Below are 5,426 nucleotides of genomic sequence, written 5' to 3'. Positions count from 1 at the left end.
TTGGAACCAGTCTGTTCTTCCATGTTCAGTTCTAACTGTTGCTTCTTGACTTGCATACAGATTTCTCAAGAGACAGGTCAGGTTATCTGGTATTCCCATCTCCTTAAGAATTTTCCAGTTTGTTGTGATCTACACAGTCAAAGGCTTTGTTGTAATCAATAAAGCAGAAGTAGATATTTTTCTGGAATTCTCTTGTTTTTTTCTATGATTCAACGGATGTTGGCAATTTGATCTCTGGCTCCTCTGCTTTTTCTAAATCCAGCTTGAACATATGGAATTTCATGGTTTATAGACTGTTGAAGCCTGGCTTGGAGAATTTTGAGCATTACTTTGCTATCGTGAGATGAGAGCAATTGTGCTGTAGTTTGAACATTCTTTGGCATTGCCTTTCTTTGGGTTTGGAATGAAAACAGACCTTTTCCAATCCTGTGGCCACTGCTGAGTTTTCCAAATTTGCTGACTTACTGAGTGCAGCACTTAAACAGCATCATCTTTTAGGATTTGAAATAGTTCAGCTGGAATTCCATCTTCTCCACTAGCTTTGTTTGTAGTAATGCTTCCTATGGCCCACCTGACTTGGCATTCTAGGATGGATGGCTCTAGGTGAGTGATCACACCATTGTGATTATCTGGGTAATATCTTTTTTGTATAGTTCTTCTGTATATTCTTGCCACCTCTTCTTAGTATGTTCTGCTTCTGTTAGGCTCCGTATCATTTCTGTCTTTTATTGAGCCCATCTTTGCATGAAATGTTCCCTTGGTGTCTCTAGTTTTCTTGAAGAGATCTCTAGTCTTTTCCACTCTATTGTTTTCCTCTATTTCTTTGCACTGATCACTGAGGAAGGGTTTCTTATCTCTCTTTGCTATTCTTTGGAATTCTACATTCAAATGGGTGTATCTTTCCTTTTCTCCTTTGTCTTTCACATCTCTTCTTTTCATATATATTTATAAGGCTTCCTCAGACAACTATTTTGCCTTTTGCATTTCTTTTTTTTGGGGGTGGTCTTGAACACTGCCTTCTGTACAATGTCATGAATCTCTGTCCATAGTTTTCTAGCACTCTGTCTATCAGATCTAATCTCTTGAATCTGTTTGTCACTTCCACTGTGTTATCATAAGCAATCTGATTTAGGTCATACCTGAATGGTCTAGTGGTTTTCCCTACTTTCTTCAATTTAAGTCTGAGTTTGGCAATAAGGAGTTCATGATCTGAGCCACAGTCAGCTCCCAGTCCTGTTTTTGCTGACTGTATAGAGCTTCTCCATCTTTGGCTACAAGGGATATAATCAATCTGGTTTTGGTATAGACCGTCTGTGTGATGTCCATGTGTAGAGTCTTCTCTTGTGTTGTTGGAAGAGGGTGTTTGCTAGGACCACTGATTGCTCTTGGCAAAACTCTGTTAGTCTTTGCCCTGCTTCATTTTGTACTCCAAGGCCAGATTTGCCTGTTACTCCAGGTATCTCTTGACTTCCTATTTTTGCATTCCAGTCCCCTATGATGAAAAGGACTTCATTTCCCCAAAGAATTTTATGTTCCGCAAACCACTTTGTTTTAAGGTGGCCAGACTTGAACAGTTTGCATGCCAAGATGCATGGCTAAAACATGTCTCTCCTACAGGGTAAGCCGTTCCAGCACAAGAAATCCTCCAGTGCTTTGCTTCAAAATACAGAAGAGCTTAACATGCAAGAGATTTTTAAAGAAAATAGGTATTTGGAGATATTGAAAAAAAGACTAGAGAAGTAAAGCTTTTGTTCATAAAATAGAGCTCTTTTGTTTTGCAAATCAAGTTTAATTCACACAGACATAAATATGTGCCACTCAGAAAGAAAAATGTAAACTTTTTTTTTTACAGGGAGAGAAAAATACTATACTTTAAAGGATTTTATCCTCCACCTTGCAAAACTGGAATCATGCATAGCTCTGTGTAGTACTTTGCACGAAGTACATTCACCTTCCAAGACTGAAAACAAAGAAAAAGCTTGCATAATTTTTTTTTGTAAAATAAAGAAGCACACATATGATAATTTGGTGTATTACTGCAAACAAAGTACACATTTTGAATGCTTCAGAAAACTACAACTTTGTTAGAAGCTAATAGGTTGTTTCTTATAACTATATGCTAGGACACCTATCAAAAGCATGTCCAGTCAAGAGATTGACATAGTTTCAAAGAGAGGCCATTAATCTGGTGACAGCAATCCATTAAACTACCTCTGCAAATCATTTTATTGGAGGAATGAAATATTGGAGTGAGAGTAGGACTCTTGTTTACTGTCATTATTGACTAATTACAACATGATTGCTTAGGGACAAGCCAATTTTTTGTACCATGTAGAAAGATAACACAGATAAAGAAACTCCTGTTTAGAGCAACTCAGCTTTTTAAGGGAATATATTTCTCCATTTGACTCTCCACAGAAAACAGAAAGAAACTTGTTCTTCTATTTTAGGTAAGATGGATGAGAGCAGATTTAATTTAAGGTAACATAATTAGTAAAATACTTTTTTATTCTGTGATTAAACTATATGAAAAATTCAATAGAATTCTAAATAACTTATTATCTACTATACCACTTTACACACTACTAAAGCTAATTATTTTTCTCTCAAAAATTTTCTTAGATTTTTGTTTTTAATATAGAGATATAACAATAACAGCCAGAAAAATATTGATCTAACTAAAGAAATCAAATATCTCTTAAGGTTGCATTTATAGCTTTTTAATTTAATCTAAGTTTGCCATTGGAGAAGGCAATGGCACCCCACTCCAATACTCTTGCCTGGAAAATCTCATGGCCGGAGGAGCCTGGAGGACTACAGTCCATGGGTCGCTAAGAGTCGGACATGACTGAGCAACTTCACTTTCACTTTTCACTTTCATGCATTGGAGAAGGAAATGGCAACCCAATCCAGTGTTCTTGCCTGGACGATCCCAGGGATGGTGGAGCCTGGTGGGCTGCCATCTATGGGGTTGCACAGAGTCGGACACGACTGAAGTGACTTAGCAGTAGCAGCAGCAAGTTTGCCATTATGAAAAGTCATGATGTTTTTTGGAATCATTCTCCAAGATATACACTCAATTTTTGATTATTTAAGAGAGCAGAGTATAGAAAATAGCAAAGATGGTTAGATCTACAAATCACTTCCTTGCCTAAACCTCAACTAACATATTTCATAAAGCAGCTTCAAGTTAAAGGATTAGTGATCAGGAAATGACCAAAAGATGAGTAGCAAAAGAGGAAAGAAAGAAAAGAGGAATCTGAAAAATGTGTTAACTACATTATTAACTCTCAAAATACTCCTTTAAAGCAGTGGAAGAGGGGATAATTGGATTGAATAAAATGCAGGCCAAAGTTCGGCCTATCGGGTGTAAGTAATACATACACGGATGTCCCAGGTTGCACTAGTGGTAAAATCCGCTAGTGGTAAAGAATGCACGTACATGTAAGAGACATGGGTTCAATCCGTGGATTGGGAAGATTCCCTGGAGAAGCGAATGGCTACCCACTCCAGTATTCTTGCCTGGAGAATCCCATGGACAGAGGAGCCTGGTGGGCTACAGTCTATGGGGTGACAAAGAGCTGGACACTATATGGTAGTGATTTAGCATGCACACACTATACATACACAGAGACTTAACATATTATGAGATATAAACAGAGTAAGTGAACAGGCTGCATAGGGCAGAGGAATAAAATTTAGTTTTTGTAATTGTAGAATGAGGCAATAACTGTTTAAGCATTTTTCAGTGATTTATAAAATATCCTGAGTGCATCAAGTGTAGGAACAGTGGTCAGTAAGACAGGTACAGTAACTGCCTGAATCTTCAGAAGAATATATATTAAGTGATGACAATTAATTAATCAATTAATTAATGCTATACAAAGTCTATGAGGAAATAAAGGATGCTATGATAACACAAAACGAGGACTTGACTGAGTCTTAGAGGAAATTATCCTCTAAGGAAGTAATATTTAAAGGTCACCAGGAGGTAATTCCATTTAACAAAACTTTATTGAGTATAAGCTGTGTGTAAAGTACCACACCTTTTTTTTTTCTGAATAACAATAGTAGAAGGTATACCTATAAATGTATTCCCAGGGCCAAGAAAGGACAGCAAACCCTGAATGAACAGCTTGCATTCTGCACACATTTGTATCCTGCCCAAGAAAGAGTCCTCTCAATACATCTTCTAGGACCGGATCCTACAATAGCGTGAAAACAATAGTCCCGAGGAGCCTAGAGCTGAACTTCGTAGTGGACCATAGGCTGATAACTTGGGTACATGAAGCTCCAGCTCTGGATTTAAAATCTTAGTCATAAAGAAAGAATGAAATAATGCCGTTTGCAGCAACATGGATAGACTTAAAGATTATCATTCTGAGTGAAGTAAGTCAGACAAAGACCAATGATATCACTTATATGTGGAATCTTAAAGTGCTGGAGCATATTCTCAGCAAAAGTCAACCCAGGATTGAACCCATAATCTTATCTATCATGCTTTTATTCTTCCACTGTTAATGGCGATTAATATTCAAAATGAAACAAAAAATGAAGTTTCACTTCTAATTTAACTCTGAGTTGCAAAGTTCAGAGATAAAGGGAGGAAAGAGGTCTGTTGAAGAGGAATGTTCACGGCATACCATGTCATATTCCTTATAGCAACAGAGAATCTCACTGCTGCCCTGGGCCTGTGCCACGTGCTCTGCTGAACAGATCCCATGAAAGCTATGGTCTGCATGTGATGTTTGATTTTAATTTAAAAATGACTTTTAAAGTAGCCAAAAATTTTAGAGTTAGATTAAAAAGTATTTTTTAAGTTTTCTTTTTTTTTTGGTTGTCTTGTTTTACCTATTCATCTGTCAGTGGACATTTATTAATATCCTCATGTTGTATCTCCTCTTTGTTGCATTCTCAGAAAGTAAATCTATTCCTTCTCTATTGTCTTGACTCTAATATATTAATAGATGGTCCTATCACCTAAAAGGGTAAATAAAATCTGTAAGAGCTACTAGCTTACTGGTTCAATAACGATATGCCAGGGTTAAAGTAAGTTAACTGCAACTCAAGATAACAGAAATGAACAATAAGGATCACTGATATGTGCCCATATTTACTCACTTAATAAAGGAACAAAAACCTATTATAAGGATGATACAGTACACTGTAGTAGTGACTAATCTGATTTTAATTGCTCCAGAGTCCAATTATCTTCTTGCTCTATTTTTGCACAATGTTCACACAATCAATTCTTTATTCCTAGAAGAATTTTTCACAACATTAAAATTGAGAAAAAAGTTAAACCTATACATCACTGTGCTGTTGGTTTCCCTTTTAAATATGCCTACACATTTTCATTTGGAAATCAATTGGAATTCTGGGCTAACGCCTCTGTGGGTATTTGGCCAATTATGCCATAAAGCTCA

This window comes from Bos indicus, chromosome 3 (genome assembly GCF_029378745.1).
Source record: "Bos indicus isolate NIAB-ARS_2022 breed Sahiwal x Tharparkar chromosome 3, NIAB-ARS_B.indTharparkar_mat_pri_1.0, whole genome shotgun sequence".
Lineage (NCBI taxonomy): Eukaryota > Metazoa > Chordata > Mammalia > Artiodactyla > Bovidae > Bos > Bos indicus.
The sequence above is the reverse complement of the archived record's forward strand: the minus strand, read 5'-3'. Positions refer to the sequence as shown.